Here is a 26,681-nt window from a genome sequence, read left to right as displayed (position 1 = left end):
TCTGTTGTTTTATTTCTTGATGTTTAGGAAACATTCTGGTGATATACACTTGCCCTTCAAAATGGTGTGTAAAGATATATATTATAGTACTATTCTGTTTCTGTAACTCATTATAATTCAAATCAATGCCAAACATAACCTGATAATTTTAATACCTGCAGCTGTTTATGTTTTATGTTTTAATATGTTACAAACGATAGTTAAAGTCTGGCAAGTCGTTGTATAAAGAATTACTTAAAAAACTAAAATCATATTTTAGAACACTAGCATGTCCCTATAACCATTCCACTAACCATCCAAGTGGTGGTAGAGATAAAGCGGTTATTCCCCGCGCAAAAAAGGATGTCCCTTAACTGACCCAAGACCTCACGCATTTGACGCAAAGTGGGAACATGAAAACAATTATAATAGAGTAAGAGCCCGTGAACCCCAGACCTTCGTTATTTTATAAAAGCTGAAAGTTTGTCAGCGCATACTCCCTACACATGTAAGAACGATGGGCCATTATGTTGAAGTTTGGGTTATGAATTATGACTTAAATTTTCTACTGTCAATTAAAAATCTAAACAGGTGACTTCGTGGTTCTAAGCAGGGATGTTATGGATATGAAATTTCGGATATGGATATAGGAATAAAATTATATCGGTTTCGGATACGGTCACGGATATGTAAGTATTCCGGATTATCCGTTAGTTTCGGATAGTTTCGATTACGGATATTAGATTAAAGTAAAATTATAATATTACGTAATACAGTAGGGCGACGATTACTAACTATCGTTCGTCGTCATCGTCAATTATTAATAATTATCGATGAACTAATTGGGGGACATGGGTGTTCGGAAAAGATCTGTGTTTTAATTTGTGATGAAGTTTCAGTTAAGTAGTGCCACCTCCTCTCCGTGAAAAGATTTTATTACAAAATTACCTTTAACTTGATCAAAAAATGACCAAATTAAAGTACATAATTTGGACGCATTCTGTCCTTATAAATCAATTTAATACGCAACAAACCACTATTCCTTCACTTTATTAAATAAGTACCTACTCCTAAATAAAAAAAAATACCATTTATGAATGAGGTGAATGACTAAACATTACAAACAAACTACATATACAAGATGGCGTGTGAGCGGTGACTAAGAACCTGTCGAAACATATTATCCGTAACTTATCCGAAGCTTTTTTAACGGATACGGTTACGGTTACGGATATATTTTTATTTCGGATATCCGATAGTTTCGGTCACTGTTACGGAGCTCCATAACATCCCTGGTCCTAAGGTAGGTCAAAAAATTCTCTAGGCTCTCAAGTTTGCCATTAAATTACAATATTTTTTTGACGTCTCATCATTTCTAAATTTAGTTTGTAAACTAACCGAAAATGACTGCAAAAAAACAATGAGTTCAACATTTGGCATATTTTTATGTTTCAAATTCAATTAATTTTGCATTATTTTCGTTCTCACGGTTTAAGGGTTGTAAACGTGGGTGCAACACTTTTACCTGCCATTTAGTATTTCTGACACAATGGGGCGGTAAATTAAACTATGATTTGTGTCGACGACTTTATGATGTGTTCGTTTAGATATTGAATATAAAGTTATTATTTTTTTCGTTTCAGTACGCATACAGATCAGAGTGTACCCAAATTAAACACATATGCACGCATTATACCGAAATTTCGATATGAGGATCCGTTATGTACCGCCAGTACTAGTAAATTTGAACCTATGGTGGTAACATAATCAATCGATTGGCCACAACCTGATCCGAAACTGATGCCTATCAATTACCTGTAGAAATAATTTCTAGCGACAACCTGTCGTCGATGTGTGCATAGCGGATTGTGGACTTAAAGCATGTGCTTCAGTGGGTCGGAAAGCCCTACCAAGCAAATGAATATATAAAGTTAAAAGGAATCCAGATGGTTTTATTGATAAATATAAGGCCAGGATTCTTATTGAGTGCTAATACCAAGACCCTGGAGTAGATTATGATAAAACGTTTAGTCCAGTTGTTCGTCTAAGCACCGTACGAACTCTACTTGTTATAGCTGCTCGTGAAAGTCTAAACCTATCTCAGAATAATATGCAGACACATAGTCAATCATGTGAATATTCCCAAATTGAATATTTCAGTAAAAGACGAAATGGTTTCCATAATGTTTTTAAATTTAAATGCAGCATCTGTGATAATATCTGCCACCAAAATACTGTAAAAAGTGATAAAATATACACATGTTTTGTCTAGGCAACAGTGATTTCTGGCAGTTATTACACACAAGCGCCTTAGATAATAAGTCTTATGGCTATACCAACAATGTCAGGTAATAAATACATTTCGTAAAATTGAAAAAAAAAAAACAGAGCCATACATGGCACAGGCACTTTATTGAAGAACTAAAGAAAGCTGGTGAGCACGAGAGCTGTTGCCATTGAAAAAGGGTATATATCGCCATATATATAAATCTAGACATTAAACTGATCACAGGTAGTTATTTCCATTATAATACACATATATTTGTAATTTCTAAATAAACAAAGCGCTGGTAACTAAATTTCACAGAACTATCAAAAAATAAAATGAATATGACAATTTACAAACACCGCAACTTGGTAGCATAATAAATTATGATAATTATGATGATAATTATGTTTGAACAACATAAAAAGTGACAACTATACAAAGTCGGTTAGCGTGAAGCCGAAAATGCTCGGGTTCCCCTTGCCCATGTCTTCCGCACGATTCCGACAAACAATGGCATAGAAAGTCATAGAAAGTGCTGCCAAAAAAACATACCACAACATTAAGCCGCTTGACATCGGGTTACCTTACGCCTGTGGCCTCACAATTTCACTTTAGTAACAGAATTTCTGGGGAACAAGGTGCGCCATCTAAAGTTATTTAAAATAAGTAATCGATATCGATAAAATTCATAGATTCTAATGGCCGATAGATGTCATTATTAATAATTATTGTCCATTGTCCGATATGTTGTAAATTTAAATTTACCTATTAAATATATTGTTTAGTATCACCGAAAACCTAAAAAGGAAGCCGGTGGGATTCGGCTTGTAAGGACGCTTACTTTTACTTACGCTTAGATAGATATATATATCTGGCGATGTTGCAGGTGTTGAAAAAGAAAAAGCGGTTATCGAAATCATATGGTTTCCTTCTTTAGTAAGGAAATCCCTAAATATAGAAACAGCACCATTAGAAATTTAAAAAATAATTTAATATTCCCTGTATACTGGTTACCAATTTTGCAGGCGGTGCCCGTTTTACATGAAATGCCAAATCTGGTACTCCTGTGTGCCCGCAATGTGCTTTATAGGCAGTACAAAGTTTTTTCTTCACGTATTGATATCAATCACAGTGTAAACTTTATATAATGATACAGAAGGGACTGTGCATTTTATTACATTTTAGAGAGTTGTCGTTAAATGAAGAGAAGAAAAATCTGAATTATAAAAACAAAAACTTTATTTAGAATAGTGTTAGTAGTTATGTTCATAATAATCAATCTTATTTGAACGCTATTGCGTATAGTCTGTTATTTTTGTCTGACATCTTTTGCTGCACCAGTAATTTTGTTGTATTATTTTACCTCTTTTATTCATATCTTGCGATATTGGGGCATCTTGCTGATAAAGGCAGTACATTTCCAATAATTTAGCTACTTCTAGAGCTCCTTTAATACTCGGCGGAGGCTCAGGCTCATCCGTCTCATCTTCTTCAACTCCTTGATCTTGATTCTCAGTTTTGTTTTTTTAATTTATTACCTACTTAATTGTTGTTATTAACAGGGCATGTAATACTTTATAGAGTGTAATCTGAGTTTTTACACGAAGACGAGTTGCGGATCCAGACCGCGCTGCAGTTAAAGCTGTACCATAAATCAATACTCCGTGTGTGAGCAGTGCCCACATATCTCTCCATATCTTTCACAAACACAGTCGTTTACCAGACGAACAGGAATTCCGGAAAAATCCCTATTTCCACCGTCAGATCCCGTGATAATTAATTAATTCATTAGTCTTCACTGGATGTCGTTATCCTCATAAACATTTATGACTATTACAAGAGGCGAAGACCTCAAAAAAAAATCATAAGCCTAAAACATTTGTGAAATATTACATAAAATATTATTTGACTTTTTATTCGTGAAATAATTTATATTTTAATGAAGTTAGTTTCCATTTTCCTTAGGATTAAATACTCAAATGTCCAGGAAATTATAAATCCCACACCTGGGAACCCTAAACAGCACGCGTCTTGTCGGCCACGGTCTCTCCCTCAGAGACGCGCGCCTGGGCCTGACGCGTCTCCGGAATGTCCAGCAACAATTTGTCAAACAAATTTCTGCAAACGTTGTTGCTGGACATTCTGTTGCTTACACCCAGATAAAACCTCACGTGCCGCAATATAATTAAAAAGGTCAGCTTGTGTGTGTTCTTTCTATTAATAGTGAACACGAAGTATGAGTGGTGGAAATAGTGGATCAGCCACCTGCAGTGGTGAGACTGGGGTAGATGGATGTGGTGATATTCATACGCGTTAGTGGAGGGAGTAGTGGAGTGACAGTTATAATAGGAGTCATATTAAAATACGAATTTGTCGACGTCTCTTTGTCTGTCAATCGATACGATGCTCCGGTACCCACTAGTGCGCATGTGCAATGGACAGCGACCTTAAGCGAGCCCCGCCAGAACTACATAATGAATTGGAATCCTAATGGAACATACTGTAACACAAATGCTACCAGTTAATCAACATGTATTTTAATATGTTTCGTATTGTTACAGGTTAGTCTTAACCTTACAAGCAGTACTCAACATCCGCCTGGAACACAGAAGTTCCTCCAGCAGCCAATAGAGACGCAGTGAAGAAATACTCGTCCTCGAGTAACCAACGCACTCTACTGGGAAACGATCCGGCGACCTACTGCTCATTTATTGTTAGTTTTGAATCGGCCCAAAATACTGCTGACATTATATATTTTTATTGAAATGATTCTTAATTTTGTGTTCTGATTTGTATTTATGTGGTGTCAGCAGTATTCGTGCATTCTACTCCTGTTTAATTTATTCCCGGACTGCAGCGACATTATGTGAACAACACTAGTCCTGGAAGTTGGCTTTAGGAATGGAAACTACTAAATATGGAAGTCAATAGCTTTGTTGCTCCACCGGGGCAATTCTTGTGCGCTCGGTTCACACCGAATGCACGCCCTTGCACTGGGAGATGTTTGCCGCGGCCCTAGGCACAGTTCAGTGTGTATACTTCTTGGTTGTAAATTCACATTGAGGCTTATAAGGGCTCGCGGACATTTCCCTTCCTTCTCCCCTCTACCCATCCTACAGAAGGCTTTTGTCTTTCCCCCACCTCCCCTACCCAAATTTCCTCCCAACTTTCCCCATCTGTGCATCACAATTTGCACCATTGCGAGCTACGTATAACATAGCGAAACCTCACCGTATTATTAATGTACAAACAATATTCATTTAATGGTGTAGTATTATTTGCAAATTGTCTCTGTAGGATTATTATCGACTTGAGTAGATGATTAAAGCACCGGATCTTGCTTCTTAATGTTTAACCGCGTAACAACAATGTAATCACTTAGAAAAATAAATGCTTCAGGTAAATCTGTTGTTTTATTTCTTGATGTTTAAGAAACATTCTAGTGATATACATTTGTCCTTCAAAATGGTATGTAAAGATACATAGTAATATGCTGTTTCTTATTATAATTAAAATCAATAACAAACATAACTTGACAATATATAGGTAAATATTTATGTACAGTTAATGCTGTAAACGATAGTAAAAGTCTGACAATTCATTGTATAAAGAAGAACCTCCAATACTATAATCATGTTTTAGGACACGACCAGTGAGCTCGGCCGACGTCTTAGAACACGAGTGTCTCTAACTAGCTATGAAATTAATCAGATGAGAAGATAGGGCGTTAGAAATATGAATTGTCCACTTCTCCTAATAATCTGATGAACCTTCATCGGGTTATTTGAGGTAATAAACGTACCAACGATATAGAGAGATTCAGCTCTCAAAAACACATTCAGGTGATTATCCCAATAAATACTAAAGCTGTTGAAAAAGATATTGAATATTATATTTCAACCTAACAAACGAATGGAGCCTAAAATAGAAGAGAAGTAGAGATAAAAAAAGATGAGGTCAATAAACATATTAAAAAATAATCTTATATAAAGCTTTGTTTAATAGACCTGGATATAATGGTGCTTCCGATGAATGTTCGACAGGATTATCGGGTGACTAATCATCTTGTTTAATAGGGAATTTTTATAATATATAATTAACAAAATATTACTAGATGGCCGGGAGGCGTGGCTTAGCTTCAATTATAACGTAGGATTATATCCTCTTTAGCTGCAACGTAACAATGACGTCGGTGCATCATGCGTTCGATGAAAAAGGGCGGGAAGTTTAAAAGGGCCAGCTCGCGCGGACCACTGCGTCGCCGACACATTTTTGGCTGTCATTTATTATTAGATCGGACGGACGTTTACATTCATATCGCTAGCTATATTTTAGTTTTTTTGATTATTTGTTAATTTGATTCAAATTATTCTCTTTTGTTAAATAAAATGGTTTTGTCATAAGTAATAATTACTATTTTAGTTCTATGTTAATTTTTCTAATAAATAAATGTAAAAAATCCTAAATATATATTATGATTTTTACGTCAAATATTTAATGCCCGCCGCATCGGAACGGCTGTCAGATCGCCGAGTTGCCATGCGCGCGCAAGTCGCAACTACAAGACCTTCAGAGTTTCTTCGGCTATAAGGGTGTAGTGTTTATAAAATACCTTGATAATGTTATTTCCAACAATTCGTTACATACCTACTTCAGATATGACGGACTAATTAACTAAATAAATATCGCAGGGAAATATATACTTCATTTATTGGGTTTTTTATTGCATGTTTGGAAAATGAAAAAAGTAATATTTGGATGTTTCCAACTTAACTGTTGACTGTGGCATACGGAGAAGCTACTTTGGACAAAAGCAACGTTTATCGGTGGTACAAAATGTTTTCAGAAGGCCGAGAAGATGTGAACGACGAAGAGCATGGCGGACGCCCGAGCACTTCAACAACAGACGAAAAAATTGATGAAGTGAAGAAAATGGTATTGGCCAATCGTCGAATCACCGTTAGAGAAATTACCGAGGACCTAGGCATATCGATTGGCTCGTGCCATTCGATTTTAATCGATAATTTGGGCATGAGACGGGTCGCCGCAAAATTCGTACCAAAATTGCTCAATTTCGATCAAAAACAGCATCGCATGAACATTGCTAATGAGATGTTGGAATCTGTTCGCGACGACCCAAATTTGCTCCAGAAAGTCGACGTCCTGGTGACGAATCGTGGCTTTATGGTTATGACGTGGAAACCAAAGCTCAATTATCTCAATGGAAGCTGTCGCACGAACCAAGACCGAAAAAAGCACGCCAAGTTCGGTCGAATGTGAAAGTTTTGCTAACAGTTTTCTTCGATTGCAGGGGCGTGGTGCATCATGAGTTCTTGCCATAGGATAGAACGGTGAATAAGGAATATTACCTTGCAAGTTATGCGCAATGTACGCGAGTTCTTGGCCAAAAACAACACACTAATGATACCGCAGCCACCGTATTCCCCAGATCTGGCCCCCTGTGCCTTTTTCTTGTTCCCGAAACTAAAGAGGCCCATGAAAGGACGACACTACGCCACGATTGACGAGATAAAGACGGCATCGAAGGAGGAGCTGAACAAGATACAAAAAAATGGTTTTTTGAAGTGCTTCGAAGATTGGACAAAACGTTGGCACAAGTGTATAATATCCCAGAGGGATTACTTTGAAGGGGACAAAATAGATATTCACGAATAAATAAATAATTTTTGAAAATACACAAAATTCGCGATACTTTTGAACACACTATGTACATACTTTAATGACAAAAAACCACAAAATTACACAAAGAGATTTTATTTGCATACAGGATTTTGGTAAAGATGCAGAATTACATTTTCATGCCACTTCACACGGCAAAAGGCCATGTGATAATCTTGGTGGTAGCCTGAAACGGACACGAGCTAGTTTATTACCCGTCAAACAAATCCATCACGACACCCGACCGCTTTACTATATAGGCTAGAACGTCAATGCCTCAAACTCATATTTATTATGCTAGAACAGACGACATTAAAGAAAATAAACGATTTCTCAAAACGAGATTTGAGCCGTCATTGACAACCACAGACACAAAGAAATGCTTTTCATTCTAACTACGGAAGACATAATGATAAAACGTACAGGTGGCAGTCAGCATTACAAAATTATAAAGATAGGTAAATAAATCTATATTCTAGTCTTTCTGTAACTTTACTACCTACATCAAAATACGAAAACTAACAAGATAAGCACAATATTGCATTGAAATTTTCTATTGGGGGGATATAGGATGGTTTACACCATATTTTGTCGAAGTGTGTGTGTAGAGGACCTCAATTCTCAACTATCAATGTAGGGAACCACAAAAGTGCGTTGTGGGCTTCAGAGTCAATAAATTAAAGAATACTTATGAGGGGATATATTAGTAAGCACCAATCAAAGCAGGCGTATGGAGAAACTTATGATAAAGTGCCATAAATAAGGATGTAAAAAAACTAACATCTAAAATAATTTATCAATGATTCATGTCTTTACATCAACGTTTCTTTTACTCAATTGTGGCAGTCCAAGATACAAGCGTAGCTTAGTTTGGATGTCACTAACAAATATTGTAAGTAAATAATAAATAAAAATAAACTAAATCTCGAAGAGGATTTGCGGATCCAAACCGCGCTGTAGTTAAAGTTGTACCATTAATCAATACTCCGTGTGAGAGCAGTACTCTTAAATCTCTTCATCTCTCTCACAAAGGCAGTCGTTTACCAGATGAACATGAATTCCGGGAAAGTACCTATTTCCACGGTCCCTAGTTCCAGATCCCGTGATAATTAAATAATTCATTAGACATCACTGGATGTCCCTATCCTCAAAATCATTTATGACTATTACGGGACGCGACGACTTTACAAAATTTCATTTAGTAGCCCGAAACATTTACCAAAAATAAAATTAAATAAAACTTCTTATTCTTGAAATAATTTATATTTTAATGAAGTCAGTCTCCGTTTTTCTTTAGAGTAAATACACAAATGTCCGGGAAATTATAAATCTTGCACCTGGAAACCCTAAACAGCACGCGTCTTGTCGGCCACGGTCTCTCCCTCAGAGACGCGCGCCTGGGCCTGACGCGTCTCCGGAATGTCCAGCAACAATTTGTCAAACAAATTTCTGCAGACGTTGTTGCTGGACATTCTGTTGCTTACACCCAGAATAAACCTCACGTGCCGCAATATAATTAAAAAGGTCAGTTTGTGTGTTTATTTCTATTAACAGTGAACACGAAGTATGAGTGCTGGAGACAGTAGGGCAGCCACCTGCAGTAGTGCGACTGGGGCAGGTGGATGTGGTGATATTCATACGCGTGAGTGGAGCGAGTAGTGGAGTGAAAGTTATAATATGAGTCATTTTAAAACTGACATTTACCAAATTGTCGACGTCACTTTGTCTATCAATCGATACTGCGCTCCGGTACACACTAGTGCGCATGTGCAATGGACAGCGAGCCCGGCCAGAACTAATAAATGAATTAGAATCCTAATGGAACATACTGTAACACAAATGTTATTAGTTAATCAACATGTATTTTAATATGTTTTGTATTGTTACAGGTTACTCTTAACCTTACAAGCAGTACTCAACATCCGCCTGGAACACAGAAGTTCCTCCAGTAGCCAGTAGAGACGCAGTGAAGAAATACTCGCCCTGACTAACTAACGCACTTTACTGGAAAATGATCCGGCGACCTACTGCTCATTTATTGTTAGTTTTGAATCGGCCCAAAGTACTGCTGACATTATATATTTTTATTGAAATGATTCTTAATTTTGTGTTCTGAATTGTATTTGTGTGGTGTCAGCAGTATTCGTGCATTCTACTCCTGTTTAATTTATTCCCGGACTGCAGCGGCATTATGTGAACAACACTAGTCCTGGAAGTTGGCTTTAGGAATGGAAACTACTAAATATGGAAGTCAATAGCTTTGTTGCTCCACCGGGGCAATTCTTGTGCGCTCGGTCCACACCGAATGCACGCCCTTGCACCGGGAGATGTTTGCCGCGGTCCTAGGCACAGTTCAGTGTGTATTCCTCTTGGTTGTAAATTCACATTGAGACCTATAAGGGCTCGCGAACATTTCCCTTCCTTCTTCCCTCTATCTATCCTATAGAAGGCTTTTGTCCTTACCTCACCTCCTCTACACAAATTCCCTACCAACTCTCCTCCCAGCTTTCCCCATCTGTGCATCACAATTTGCATCATTACGAGCTACGTATACAAAGCGGAACCTCACCGTATTATTAATGTTTTAATGGATTAATATAATTTGCAGTCTCTGTTTTATTATTCACTTGAGTAAATAGTAAACATATTAGATGTTCCGACAAGCACCGGATCTTGCTTCTTAATGTTTAACCGCGTAACAACAATGTAATCATTTGAAAAAATAAATGCTTCAGGTAAATCTGTTGTTTTATTTCTTGATGTTTAAGAAACATTCTAGTGATATACACTTGTCCTTAAAAATGGTATGTAATATGATAAGCTGATAATTTATCTGATAATCTAGATGAGGAAATAATGGAAAGAACTGCTATTGAATCAGAATATTATGCGTCATTTGACCAGGCAAAGAATAAGCTTACTGTTTCGAAAGCAGATGAAGATTTATGTGATTTTAAATCAATCAACAGCAGTTCTATGCCTAAGGGCGCCTAATTGCCCACTAGCGATTTACCAACATTTTCAGTTTCATACGACAATTGGCTCGCATTTCGTGATACTTTGACTAGTTTAATTCACAAAGTTGACTACATAGACGAAATGAATAAATTTAATTATTTAAAGACGTCATTGGACAGGTAGGCTGCTGAGTTATCCAATCAGTGGAAATTTCTGCTGAAAATTACTCAATAGCGTGGGATCTTTTGTTTGGTAGGTTTGACAACAAACGCTTGTTGCTTTGAAACTATGTTTCGGCTATTTTTGACCTCAATCTACTCATAAAAGAGTCACAAGACAATTTAAAAGCTATGATTGATCAAATTGGTAAACATACTCGAGTTTACGCGAAATTTGGCGGACCTGTTACTAGCCTGGACACATTGGTAGCGGATGGTTTCGAGTATTCCCATCTACCAGCGCTGTCACCCTTAACGCTCGCTTGTTTGCACTCTCGGCCAATATTACTGCACATTCGTATACAAGTAACTCGCCCGAAATTCTGTTGTCGACTGCTTTAATTAGATCTTATGCTATTAATAATAAAGAACTATAGCACGAGCTTTTCTTGACTTGACTAGACAAGTAGTTCATTAATTTACCGTCATAAGTTGAGAATATGTGTCATGTTCATATAAGTAACTGTGCGCATGTTCTTGCGATAATTTATTATGTTTCCGTTACTTATTATATATGGTTCTCATCATTTAAACTTACCTGAACTGAACTTTCACAAATATTTTAATTTTTGATTGAAATATTTGTAAAAAATTGGATTTTTAACAAGACAAACGAACAGCAATTGATTTTTAAGTATATAGAAGAAGATTAATAGATAGATAAGTATTATATTATGTAGGAAAGACAAACACGTGAATCACTACGAACTTTTAAACAATCAAAATTTCGTGAAGATGTAGTATGTCGAATTTCTTTTTCATCTAGATTGTTATTATATTGATTTCTAAAAAGTGAGTTTAAATTCTAGAACGAGGTGTTTCAGGATTCTTAACCCTTTGTAGACTGAAGTACTAGGATTTAACAACTATTTTATTATGATGTATGTCAAATGGTCTTGGCGATGCAACAGGTGGCCTGCCACGTGTTTGAACTGCGCTTCTGTACCAGGACCGCATAACAAGCAGAAAGTTAAACAGCGACGCGAAACGACCATTTGTTGCTCAATTATCACTCAAAACATATTTAACGTTCAGAAGACAAGGTGCCAAACAATTTATTTATTAGTTAGGTGTATTTTGCCTCACCAAAATCTATATATTATTATATATTTCCCTTAAATAATTCATACTATTAAATAGTAGTCACGGTCATAGTATTCAACAAGTGGCCTGGCATTGAAATTTCGTCCAATCGGAGTTCTTGAATAGTGCGCATGCGTATTGTCGTTTATTTTTTAAATTTTGACGTCTACACAAAGTATTGAACGCACCCGAGCTGCTCATCACCAGGAGATCATAACTTTAAGGAGACGAGTATAAGGCAGTATTTCTGACGTTAGGGTTAGTTGTTGTGGCAGTTATACACCGTGGGCTAAAAAATAATAAATTATGAAATAAATTAGTTCATTGAAAATTTACATTTGGGGTTGCGTTTTTTAGAGGACGCAATTTTATTTTTTTGAAGTGTAGGGGGGTCAGTGTTTACACTGACGCTCCTGAACAATTGCTTCATCTGTGCCAAAGCGATTCAGGATCCAAGTAATTCGCGTACAAGCCGACAACCGCGGGTTTGTGTTGTACGTAATGAGAGTACAAAAAAAAGTATTATGAACCTTATAAACACACGTTCTGATGACGTTGCAATGGACATTGCTTAACATTGAATTTCTTAACATTTTCGCTTATAACTTTTTTTATTTATAGTTCTACGACAAAAAGTTACTGGACCAAAGTTGTAGAGAATTTAATTTGCAACAAAAAATGTTTATAATTTTTTTGTCATATTAATAGTTTAAGAGATACATCGTAAAAACCATTTCAACCCCTATTTTCAAGATGGTGGCCGTGGGACAAGGGTGGCGACCCCACAAACTTGGTTTTAGCTTTACACTGACCCCCCCTACACTTCAAAAAAATAAAATTGCGTACTCTAAAAACGCAAGGTAAGGCCTAAAAAATGTAACATTTTAATGGACTAAATGGTTTTTTTTAGAAAGAGATTTAAATAAACTTTCCTATATTTAAAATATGTGGAGCCATTTACATGACGCTACAGTGTATTTTTCAGTCAGATTTGACGATCCTCAATTTATGGCAGAAGTTTGTAAGGCACCAATGAAAGTTAACGCTACGTGCATCAGAAAATGCAAGCAGTACCAGGTATTCATAAATGCACTAGAGGCATGTGTGCAATCACTAAATGCATCTACGGTTTCTGTTAGAATACATTGGAAAGCTGCCATCTCGTGTCGCCATAAAGCAATTATATGAATACGAGCCGCACCTCAATATCAAATAGTGTTTACTATTGGTGCATCTAAAAACCGCCATCTGTTGATACAAATTAATATTAAAAGTTGTACAAGTACTTCCGCAAAGAAAAAATGATACGTCATGGAGTTTTACAAATTTGAATGACATTTTAAAACAAAAATCCTATTGTGTTTGTCATGCCTTTGAAGGCACCAACATGACTATATCCCGTTTATTCTATAAACCGAGTGTCTAAAAATCTAAAAAACAAAAATAGCGCCACCTACTAGGTATTTCCTTTTTTTCTGGTCAGCATGTTATGGGTTTCGCTCACGGTGTGTTGTGCAGGATAAGAGTTATTTAAATGTTTTTTTACATCCGAGTAGGTATGTAATTGATAGCTCTGCGTACAAGCGTAATGAAAGAACTGTTAGATAATATTGTGAGATATGGTTCAAGTTCATAAGAAAAGTTAGCATGCAGCAGCCAGACCAGTCAGCGTGTAGGGCTGTAAGTTTCAATATTACTACCTGTTCAAAACTTAGATCAATTAAAAGAGCACTACGTTTGCCGGGTGTCCGGGAAACGTAGTGTCGTATTGTCGTATGATCCCATGTCCACTAACTAATTAAACTTAACTCTCTCTTTTTTTATGAGCAATTGACACAGCTAAGCAAACATTTCTAATTATTTAAGTTTACTCCAAATATCAACCCATGTGCAGCGCTATCATTAAAAAGGTCAGGCACGGTATTTTTTTTTATTTTCAATGCAAACGCGTGAGTTATAGGAGTGGCGGGATAGCCATCTGCGATGGTGAGACTTGAGCAGCAGAATGTGGTGACACGCGTGAGTGAACAAAATAGTATTATAATAGGAGTTACATTGGAATCTCATTAAATTGTCGAAGTGTCGTTGTAAAGGGATCGATAATGCGCTTCAACATAGTGGCAGACACTTGTGGTGCGCAATGCGCAGGTGCAAGATGCATGTGCAATTTTCAGGGATAATTTATGGTTCATATTATTAAGTTAATCTCACGTATGAATAACATTTCAAATAGACAATAAATGTATTGAACTATTTAATAAAAGCTTAAACTGAAATCTAAGAGCTTGTTCTCAGCTGAGTCGGCGATGCTACATAAACAAATTAAGTCAGCTATCAAAATCGATCACTTATTGTGACTCGAAATATCATTCGAGATGATGTTAATATTGGTTTAGCAACTAGCGACTATCTTGAGAATCAGCGTGACGGCTTCTCAGCTGATATCGCGCTTAGAGCGAAGCTATGTCGAATTTATTAATAATACTGCCCTATGTGAACACGCCTATCATAAAATTTATTGAATATCCGATGACCCAAAAGAAATTAATCATGTTTCCTTAAACATTTCCTATCATTGTTACAGGTGACTGAACCTTACAAGCAGTACTTAACATCCGCCTGGAATATAGAAGTTCCTCTAGCAGCCAGTAGAGACGCAGTGAAGAAATACTCGTCCTCAAGTAACCAACGCACTCTACTGGGAAACGATCTGGCGACCTACTGCTCATTTATTGTTAGTTTTGAATCGGCCCAGAATACTGTTGACATTACAGTTAATTTTATTTAATACCATCTTGATTTCGTGTTCTCGTTTGTGTTTAAGTGTCAACAGTATTCGTGTGCTCTACCCGTGTATTAGTTTATCCCCGGACCGCAGGGACAGTCTGATTGTAACACTAGTCCTGGGAGCTGGCCTAAAGGAGTGAGATCTACTAGATGTGAATGTAATGGCTTTGAAGCCAACACTAACCACTGAGTCACACTTTAGCCGCAACAAAGCTTCTTCTTGTTATATTAGGGTAATGCTTGTTCTATTGTAGTTTATGATGACAGTCACGAACGCATGCAACACAACGAGGTTGTATGTAATAGTATTATAAGACCAGTTATATTCCAATCGACAAAATATCAATACTGTAATATTTAAGTTTATAAGTATATTTTAAGCTAATAAAGTAAATGTAAGGCAAGTGGAAGTAGTGAATAATATGATACTCATACTATCAATGTATAACAATTTAATCATTAAATCAAATAATGTACCTCTGTTTCAGTAAATAATAAAAATGATATGAGATGTTCCGACGGATTGATGTCAGACAGATGTACGGATTTGGCTTCTTAATGTATAACCGCGTAACAACAATGTAGTCAATTGGAGTAATAAATAATTAAGGTAAATCTATTGTTTTATTTCCTGGTGTATTTCCCACTAAGAAATAAGGAGTATAAGATGCAAAGTATGATTAATATCAAAGCATAGTGCAAGGAGTATTAATGAGGAAAAAAATATTTTCAATAAAGCAAAAAGTTGCATTAAAAAATAAAAAAATAATAATTATATAATATAGATTTTCCAGTCAGGAACCCTCGCGGGCACATCTTAAACGCCCTAGCAAAGTTTCACCACAATTTGATCGATAGTTTCGAAACGCATAAAGAACAAACAGTGTAATGCCCGAATACGAAATTGTTATTTCATCTTGATGCTTTTGAATCTTTGAGGTCCTCTTTCTCCACAAAACAATGTGAATTAAATCATTGAATTAACTAATTATAGGTAAATTATAATTATAGGTAGCGCATATTATGTCGAAGAGAAGCGAGCTAAGTGATAGGACATAAAAATAATACTTTTTAGACTCCAATTCGCTCTTTCAAGTAGGCGCGCTATATTCATTAACGTCCTTATTTCCCATAGTGGACCCATTTATGCAAACAAGAACCAATTTACACACATGCCAAAACCGAATTATGTATGCAGTAAACTTTCAAAATGTACCTTTTGTCCACTCTAAAAAGATCAAAATAGTATATATTTTTTTCTGAATAAAACATTTTCGTCACAAGTTTACCAATCAACATACCACTTGTTTAATAAACAAACAACGTCCCTTGCCTATGGTAACCAGACAATAAGAAAATGACGAATTTTCTATTTTGTTATACAGAAGCATAATTCACGTTCCCTTGTTATTTTTTACTTTTATCAAACCGGTATAACACTGCGGGTTAGATCGTGTTTCTGTATTAAAAATGGAATAATCCTGTATTTTTACAAAGACTTGATATAACTATATTTACATCTCAGTGCTCATGTGTGTTAAATTCGTGTTGTGTAATCAAATTCTTGATTAAATTTATTTAACCATGTCTTTTACAAGATTTTCTATACTCAATCAATTATTTTCAGTACTTATGTTACTGCTATCCGATAGTATAGAAATAATTTATAACTGTATATTCACATCTTGGTCACATAATGCCAAATGATTACTTTGGGTATCCTTCAAACCAGAACACAAGAATGAGTGCACACTACTGTTTGTAAAAAAATACCAAACCTGCCAAAGTAGAAATTAGTATAAATTAATTCTGCTATATTATCTTGTAAGCAAATAACCAATGTATACATATATATTGTATGTACGCATATATTTAAGCAAATGCGTCTTGGGCGGTTAAATGTGTTTTGCATCATTGTATAATATTAAAAACACTAATTATTTTAACAGGGTGGAGTAGGGCTAAATTTCGCGCATCCAGAATCAGATATGCGCACTAGTTCCGTTTGAAACCTAGATCAATACATTAAGGGAGTGAGAGCACTAAGCTTGCCAGATGACTCGGAAATCCGGGAATGTTTATTATTTTTCGTGTAGTCCCATGTCTCCAATAAATCTTTCCTTCCTCCTTGTTCAGTAACCCGTACCTCAATTTAAAAAAACTATTGCATTATAATTACATACAGCTATTTTCAATAAACGAACTTAATCGCTTTTTTCAATCTCTCTTAAAAAATGACCAGTGAGAACAAACTTTCTTTGCTTACAAATAGATTTATTTTGATTTGTTCGTTCTTGGAATCGGATCGAAGATTCAGATTAGGAACGTTGCCTATCCCGACGACTTCACGTATGGCGTAAGAAGCCTCAAAAAAACATGAAATGTTGATTTATGTGTAATTTATAATAATTGTGTCACACAATGGTATTATTATACAATTATCTTATTTGTATGATTTGTTTTATATAATAGTAATTTTTTCTTGTCTGTGATGAAAGTTAACATTCAATTTCGTTCGTAAGAAATTACAAAATGTCCGGAAATGATGATCCTGCACCTGGGAACCCTAGACAGCTTGCATCCAGGCTCCCTCGATCTTTCCCACAGAGGCGCGCGCCTAGACCGGACGTGTCGCCGAAATGTCCAGCAACAATTAGTGCATTTCTGCACGAGTTGTTGCTGGACATTTCTTATTATTTGAGTTTACTCCAAAACATAACCCCATGTGCTGCGCTATCATTAAAAAGGTCAGTGTGTGTGTACGTTTTTTTAAAATACAAACAGTGTAAATGGACGGTAAGTAGTTGAGTGGGCAGTGGGGGAGGGCCCCGAGCAAAGGGCCTTGGGCATTCACTTCATACATTTACGGTGCGCGAGTGACGGCGGGAATTTGCAAAGATTTATGTTTAATTAAAAAATAATATTTGGTCCTTTTTGAAAATTTTAAACAACCAAAATTATTATTGTTTGTTGCAAGTTTTATTGTGAAATTAATGACCAAAATTGGGACAATTTTTTTTCTAGATATATATTTTCCAAATTTCTAGCAGATAGATTCTAAAAAATACGGTTAGCGCGCCGTTTTGTTGAAGCACTTTAAGGTGGTAGCTCAAGGTCCATTTTCATACATTTTGTTTCGGCTTTAATCTGGGTAACTAAACAAGTATTGGCAAGTAAAGAATTTAAATTCACGTCTAGTTAGTGATTAGTTCTCGCAGTTGAAAGAAAAATGTAAAAATAATTAATAATCATGGATATTTCGGCCTTTAAAATTTAATATGACGAAATTTTAAAGGCTTTTTGTAAATTTTTTGAACTTAAAGGAGCAGCAACCTCAGTTGCCAAAACTAGCGTAACTGAATGTAGCGAGAAGCAAGATTAGCGGGGGTAGAAAGAAGTTAACTAATCATTAAATGATTCATAATATTCAATTATTCAAATGTTCGTGGTCGGGTGATCAATACGGCACTTCAACATGGTGGCCTGAGGTACTAATGCGCATGTGCCATGTGCACATTGCACATTGCACATGCGCTTTACTAGCCCAGGCCACTATTTTAATTGCCTTTACGTTGTTTCTTGATAGCTCTGTGATTATTACTTCATTGTTCTTGTTATTTATGTAAGATATGGAGTGTCCACACCATTCGCTCGGGATTAAATATCTCGGAAAGGGTGTCGTGAAGTTGGATTGAATTGGCAGTTGGTTGAAAGAAATAAGTCAACTCAATTATCTATGAGTAAAAAAGTTTTTGTTTCACTACACATTGAACTGAGATAACGCAGGATGATTGATATTAATAGCATAAAATTTCTACATTGCAACTACTTCGTTGCAACGATGTCGGGTCATATTTATTATATAATTATCTACCAGCCTAGATATCCCATACATGAAAGAGGCCATTTTAATTGGTCTTTGTTGAGGGTGTCCGAGAATTCAACATATCGATCGATAGTTATGCGCATGTGCAACATGCAGCGACGCCCACCCAGTTCATACTAAAAATAGTTCTAGGTCTTAAAGCCTTGTAAGGTATTTGATCACGACAATATATTTTTTATATAAAATTAAAAACATTGTTGCAGGTTACTCTCAACCTTAAAAGCAGTACTCAAAATTCGCTTGGAATGCCTGAACGCGACTTGTAAACACCAGCTACAGAGAAGTCATCCCCACAGCAAGTAGATACAGTGCAAAAATACTCGTCCTCGAGTAACCAACGCATTCTACTGGGGAACGATCCGGCGAAAGGAATACCAGCTGTTGACGAGCTATTGAATTTTCGTTAGTTTTAAAGAAGTCTGAAAATACTGTTGACATTTATATTACTTATTATCATTAAGTGATTCGTGTTTTATTTAATGCTGATGCTCCTTTGTATTCTTTTTAATAATGAGCTGAGAGCGCGAATTACAACTGCATCATAAGCATCGCGAGAATATTAATACTTTAGACATAATTTAATATACTTTATGTTATATTGTTTAATGGTATGATATTTTTTTCTTTGGTGTTTGTTACTTGGCAACAGTATTCTTGTACTTTATTCACTTCTCGTGTACTAGTTTAGTATATCCCTGGACTGTAGGAACACACTGAACGGAACACTTGTCCCGGGTGTTTGCCTAAAGGAACGCTACGCTATTGAAAGCAAAAAAAGTCACATTTTAATCATTGTATCGATGTTAGTGTTAGAAATGTTATAATTAATGTCTAAATATCTCTGAGGTAACACTGTTTCCAGCTTTATTAGTTTGCATGCACGGAGTGGGAATCGGAACTACGATTTAAGTTAGTTGATAAGAATTTAATGTAAGATGGGGACTAAGATTTAAAGGGACGGTCCTCAGGCATTTAGTTTATAGAATATATACATAAAAATAATATAGATATAATTGGCATTTATTCTTTGTGTTAGATTTAAGTGTTAGTTCTTATATTCCAGTTAAGAGTTTTCGTGTATAACAATGATTAATATAGAAACTAGTTAAGTTATAAAAAAAAAAATAAAAAAAAATCTGTGTGTATTTATGTGTAAATATAAATAGTTAACGAATAGACTAATGTTTCACGCGACGTCAAAAAACATAAGAACTCAAGACCCACAGGATTATTCTCTTAACTGTTAATGTAATATCTATAAGTATTATAAGAATAGTATAATTAAAATAGGTTAGTCAAAGGTTATGCGTTTTATTTCCCCATCAAACAAATTACAAAACAGTCCTTTGCAATAACAATACAATAACATATAAATGTTGGCCGAACTTTGTCCAACGCGAGCTTTCGCAAATAGATTCAAAGCGAATGCTAGCGCTAGGCGTTTGCTAAATTTGAAGAGAATCGGTGCATGAACTACTATAGCCGTGTTATGTGGAGTTGCCCACATGTTCTGTGCTGTCTGTTTTAAAATACATGAGTCAAGTGGTTGCAAGCGACTGCGAGTTCGGGCATTCTTGATGTTTTTGGTTAACTAGGTAATTGACACCAAGTGATGAAAAGGCAAGACAAATATACTTTATACACATAAGTTGGCCTTAACTTGGCAAGGCTCGGCCAACATATATAGCTGGCATAACAAGCAAAACAACTTCAGAATACAGCGAAACCTCAAACTACATAACATGAATTAGCAATTTGAGCCTGAATTATTTTAAATCATCGCACAAAACTTTAAGACAAGTTATAATCACACCAACCTCACAACTACCCTCGACTGCGGAGAAAAATGACAAAACCCGAACCTTACTCCCAACGATTATGCGTAATTATTAAGCTATAGAAAGTTTCTCAGATAATTTAAAGGAACAGGCAATCAAACAGCACCACATTAAAATGGATACTATTTGGCAAGCCAGAATTGGGTTGTCATGGATAAAGTGTATTTCCAAAGAATTAAAATTTGTAAACTTTGAAAATTTCTAAATTCACCAACTCTGATGTAATCTACTTTTTCCTGGAGCATAGGGCAAGGAATTTAGATGTCCCAAAAATAAACTAAGGGATGGATTGTATGAGAGACTGACTTGCCGCTTATTTGGTTGATGAGATCCTCCTACATGCCAATTATTCCAATAAACAAGCCAAACCTGACGATAAAGATCCAGTCAAATGGCAAAGTTCATAAGATATGAAACAAAAAATCAGTTCGATATAGGAACTTATATCGGGGGAAGTGGTTCAACTGCTTAGTATCTCATTTATTGAGTTCAGTATGTTCTGCGAAGATTTTTAAAAGATCAGTCGAACTTTGTAGCGTTGTTAAGTGATGCACCCTCTTTAGACCATATACTGGCTGTTATACTTCATTTGCCAGAAACGGGTATACGTCTGTTATTTTTGCCTATAAAATCATTACGTCATTCGTTTTTTCGTTCATCTTAATATCCTTAGTATTATATTCCTTCCTAGGCATTTTACTTCCCCTCTTTGATCCTCGAACCTCATCCTGCCACATCGCCTGTGGACGACAACCGGAGTATGGCCTGGTATCCGGGACCACCTCTGAGGTTTGCTGTCGACACTTCGGCTGCTAGATGAGAGTAGTTTTACGCTGTGTCTACTTAGTACGTTTTGGCCTTCTCCCTGGAGGAGGCATCATAGGTAGTGCCAGCTTGGCCTAGCTAGGCTATTTTTTAATTTCTTTGTTGGTTGGACTATTTACAACCCAAACATGATGATGTACAATCACAAATTATAAGTAAAGAAATTCCAAGTAGACACATATTATCGAATAGTTGTTTTCGGAACTGCGTTTTAATTTGTAATAGAACGAACGACAAACCAGCAGGATTACGGTCGGGGATAGGCTAGGGCTGCAGTGTCATATCAGCGGTTTTCTAAAGTTAGTATTTCTACCATAATTTGGACGGCACTTTTTATTATCTCCTTGTAAGTACTATAATCAATATCAGCAAAAATGGATATTACTTCAATGTACAAATATTTCTCAGTATACTTGTCCGTGGAAGAAAACAAAATCATGGTCACTGCTTATCATCTAAATTTGGAAGCGCGAACAGTTTAAATTTACATATCACAATCAATATATTATGAATTAGTGTAGATCGAATTAACTTAGTTTCATTTGGTGATAAAAGATGGCAGTTGTAAAATTATTCGTGAAAATTGTAATTTATGAATTAAACACCTTGTAACAATACTATATTGGCAAACGTAAAACCATTTTCTTATTAGTTAAACATTTTTATGTGTGCATTCGGTTGTATACACATCTCAAACAACTGTCAATTATTGTATTGTGATGCAAGATAGGACTTTTACAACTGTTGAAGAATTTGGTTTTCTTAATAGGTAGGTATTTACTGCTTGTTGCAAAGAATTTTTTGCTAATGTAAGAGATAATTTTTTATATTATATATAAGTTAAAGCTTATGCTACAGAATAAATTATAATATGGATACCTTAATTCGCAAACCAGCTAACTCCACTTTATATGTAAAATACAGTTTTAATGCAGTTTTCGTCTTATATGGCAAACGGTTGTTTTAAAAAAAACAACAACTCAATTTAATTCCTTCTTTTGGAATAAATCGCTATTCGATAACCTGCCAACTCCACGCGTAACGGATCGGCACAATTTTGACAGGCAACTCCCCGAAATCGGTCATTTTGTATAGCGCGTGAACAACTACAAGAGTGTTGTGCTGTAAATTTGAAAATAAAACAACCAAGAAGACGACATTAAATGTTATATCATCGGTGTTATATTTATACGAGGTATGTTGATTTTGCATTTTACCCGGTTTTTCTGAGGTATAATAGTGTGCACGGTATGATAGAGAAGAAGCTGAAAAACCAAACCATTAATGTTCCGGCAGAATATATTAATATTTGCAGGAAGGCCAGAAATAGCAAACCATATTAAGTTAAATATTTAAACTATGGGTACTTTAAGAATTTCCAGAACTTGAATGTTTACGAATCTATTAGACCAGGATAAATGAAAGGAGATCGGAAGGCACTAACATACTATTAAGCAGCCACGGCCAAGTCTTATTGTCTACTGTCTAAATAACACACTTATAGATACATAAACAACCTCGTTATATGAAGTTCTTTATTTATTAAAAGGCCTTCGAAAACATTTACTAACAGACCTCGTGTATACAACAAATAATAAAGAAAAAAAAATGGGAAAGCAGATAAATCATAAAGAGAATTGCAGACACAATCCTGACAAAATTAAAAAAATGCGGGTAAAGTTGGCGACACAATTGTTCAGCAATACCATGGCTATCGTTGCTGAACGTTTATTTGCAAGGGGAGATGTTCTGGAAGATTGTCTTGTCTTCCGTCAGCTAATGGATGTCACAGTATAATTGAGGCAAAAGGCAAACGATTTATTGATCCCTATTGGATGAAACTATTCAGCACATCACGAATCGTGGCGCATAGCACGGCTAATTTAAAAACGAACAAAACGCAAAATAAGGCACTTGATTTTTTTTAACAGAAACATGAGTTCCTTCGGTAATAATTTTTTTTATTTTTTAAGGGCATAAAATATATTCGACCACGGTTGTCGGGTAAATATGGATTTAATGAAATATAAACAAAAAATCAACCTAGATCCGTCAGAAAATTTCTTCGGAAATATACGAACTTACAGTGTAAGAAATACTGTTAACAAATGTTCCTCATTCTGGGAAGGCCATCAAGGATTCAATAGTTTGTCTCCAGACTTTAGATTTTTATTTAAAAGAAAAAGCCGATAAAACTATAATACCTGAAGAAAACGAAACTCATTTTAGTAGTGATACACTTTGCTTTAATGGCTCTTGTGACGATCATGTTGCTGGTCTAAGTAAGTATGTTTATGGTTGGGTTTTAAAAAAAGTGACAAGTGTAATTAAATATTGTCAAACTTGGAAAAATATATATTCTAAAAAGAAACAAATAAGAGCAATTCATTTATTAAAGCCAAAGAATATGAAAATAAAAAATGCTTTTATTATCCAAGTTAGGAAATTGTAATATTTTTCAAAGATAATCCAATTTTGATACAAAATCTGATCACATGATCAAATAAACCCTTGTAGCCAGATAGATGCCTATAAGGGATAAAAATAAATAAACACTTTTTAGATACGTTAGCATGTCGGTCAGTGTTGTGTCCAAATCATAATTAAGGAAATCAATATAATGATATTCGCTTGGTGTAGATCTTTTAATATAATTTTAAATGGAAAATTTAGTAATTATAATAATAAATATATTTTTAATTTCAAGTCAATCTTGAAGGTTAACAAAAGCATGTATTAACATGGAAAATAAAATATCTCTAACCAAGAAGTAAAAGATCCTGGCACCGTGAAAAATAAAATTCAAAAAAGGAAATTGACAAATACCATTTATGTTCACTATAACTGCAACTGCAAATGCACCGAGTACTAGGAATTCATAACCGCACGGGAGTAGCTTGCGCGATGCAACTGAATGCAGCTAAAGCAATATAAATAAATATAGTAAATGCCACCTCTTTTAACTATATTACAAGGAACTCATAACCGAAGAGAAGTAGATTGCAGTAGTAGATATTATAATTTTTGAACTATAAACCATAATTAAATCTTTGTTCTGTTTGAAATAGTTTCGAAAAAATATTTAATATTGGTAACTTGGATTAATAACATTTAAAATCTAAAGGTCAATCATTGCTTCTTAAACGGAAATTGCATATCCTAAGATTGATTGCCTGGACTAACGCATGTAATGCGTTATGATTTCAGGTTGTGACGTGAATGCAAGTATTGAACGAATCCGCGGACTATATTACAAGGAACTCATAACCGAAGAGAAGTAGACTGCAAGTAGATATTATAATTTTTGAATAACTATAAACCATTATTGAATCGTTGTTCTGTTTGAAATAGTTTCGAAAAATATTTAATTTTTGTTACTTGGATTGATAACATTTAAAATTTTAACCCCCTTATTCATAGACGTTATTTATCATTACATTCATACCTTAAGATTGATTACTTGGACTAACGCATGCGTTATGATTTCAGATTGTGACGTCAATGCAAGTATTGAACGTATTCGCGAACTGTATTACAAGGAACTCATAACCAGTAGGAAGTATGTAGACTGCAGTAGATGTTTTATAATGAAAGGTCGGGAAAAGAAACTTTTTGCATAGCATATGTACAAACTTATAATAAAATCCTTTTGGCTGTACTACTTATATCTGGCTAGTTTTGATGACATTAAAAAGATTATATTTAAAAAAAAAGAAACAAATTAGTGCCAGTTACACAAACTTACACAAGACTATTCAAATGAATGCCGGACAGAATTTGTTTAATTTTATTATACATTAGTCCATTATTAGAAGCGCGGACATATTCGGCTAAATTAATTTACGTAAACATTTGCACACAACACATAAATATACTATATGTATTCGAATATTGTAAACTATTTGCGGTGGGGGTACAAAAGAAGAAAAGTTGTCAATATATATATAAGAAGAAACGGATTATAATTAATGAGAAAAAGAATACGGAATCGGTTAATGAAAAGTGGTTCAGGGAGCAAGTATTATGAAGGACAAGAAATTGGGGTGAGTTAATATTGTTGGAGATTGTAACCTTCGTCGTGACTTATTATTTTTTATATGTTCTATTTTTAGAACTAATTGTATTTTGTTTGCCATAGTTACTTCTCTTTAGTCCGAAATAAACACTCGTGTCAATAACATCTTTTTACTAACTTTATTTAATTACTAAGAACATATACCATATTTACAACATCAGCACGAACGCTTAGTTCTTAGTTTTTTCACGTTATTTAGTAAAATAAAGTTGAATATATTTTTGTGTGACTAGGAAATAGTAATAGTCTGAAAATGTCACATGAATCTGGAGATGTTTCGAGTATGAAAAATTCCCCTGCGTCGATCACATCTTTTCCATTTCCTTGTTTGAGGATAAAAGATGGATATCCGACTTGGAAGTTCAAGATGCGAAATTACCTTATCCATGAGGATTTATGGGAAACAATCGGTGGATACCTAAACGGAGACACAACCCCTGCCTCTACAAAGGTACGCAAAGACGCAAAGGCATTAGCAAAGATATGCTTATCAGTAGAAGGTGCAGCGATAACCCATATAAGATGTGCGAAAACTGCATCTGAGGCATGGACTTGTTTGCAAAAAGCCTTTGAAGATAAGGGAATAGGACGAAGATTATTTTTGGAGCGTAGACTGTACAGGTTGAGTCTATCAGAGTTCAAAAATATTGAACTATATATTAACGCAGTTATGTCAACCGCACAGGATCTTGCGGATATTGATGTAGTCATAGAGGACAAGTCTATTGCTGCAATACTTTTGGGAGGTCTAACTCCAAGGTATGAACCTCTCATTATGGCTTTAGAAAATTGCAATGTAGACGTGACTACAGAGTTGGTGAAAACAAAACTGCTTAATGAAATGTCCAAAGATGTGGCTACGTCATTAGACTCTGTTTTTCATGCGAAGAAGAAGCCTAAGTCAATGAAGAAGAATATAGTTTGTTATGAGTGCAAGACACCTGGACATAAGAGACCAGACTGTCCACAGAGAAACAAGAAGGAGAAAGGCAATGCGGTAAATACCAATGATACGATATTTACAACTCTTAATACTTCTGGAAACCCAAGAAAGGACATATTTTATGTAGATTCAGGTTGTACT

General features: G+C 35.3%; 3 long non-coding RNA genes across 4 annotated transcripts; all 3 read left to right on the top strand.

The window, feature by feature from the left end:
- The first annotated feature begins 4,274 nt into the window (after window positions 1–4,274).
- LOC119190849 lies at window positions 4,275–5,652 on the top strand. The gene is made up of 2 exons (XR_005113218.1): window positions 4,275–4,441; window positions 4,810–5,652. It is a non-coding gene; the product is annotated as an uncharacterized LOC119190849 (long non-coding RNA).
- A 3,630-nt stretch (window positions 5,653–9,282) lies between these two features.
- On the top strand, window positions 9,283–10,667 carry LOC119190850. Its single transcript, XR_005113220.1, has 2 exons — window positions 9,283–9,451; window positions 9,817–10,667. It is a non-coding gene; the product is annotated as an uncharacterized LOC119190850 (long non-coding RNA).
- A 2,768-nt stretch (window positions 10,668–13,435) lies between these two features.
- On the top strand, window positions 13,436–20,159 carry LOC115452238. Of its 2 annotated transcripts, none has more exons than XR_005113263.1 (2): window positions 13,436–14,096; window positions 19,063–20,159. It is a non-coding gene; the product is annotated as an uncharacterized LOC115452238 (long non-coding RNA). The 2 variants fall into 2 exon arrangements; XR_003939468.2 differs by lacking the exon at window positions 13,436–14,096 and adding an exon at window positions 17,381–17,720.
- Window positions 20,160–26,681: the final 6,522 nt, after the last annotated feature.

Source organism: Manduca sexta, chromosome 27 (assembly GCF_014839805.1).
Source record: "Manduca sexta isolate Smith_Timp_Sample1 chromosome 27, JHU_Msex_v1.0, whole genome shotgun sequence".
Lineage (NCBI taxonomy): Eukaryota > Metazoa > Arthropoda > Insecta > Lepidoptera > Sphingidae > Manduca > Manduca sexta.
Note: the sequence above shows the minus strand (reverse complement) of the source record. Positions and strands in the feature narration are given on the sequence as shown.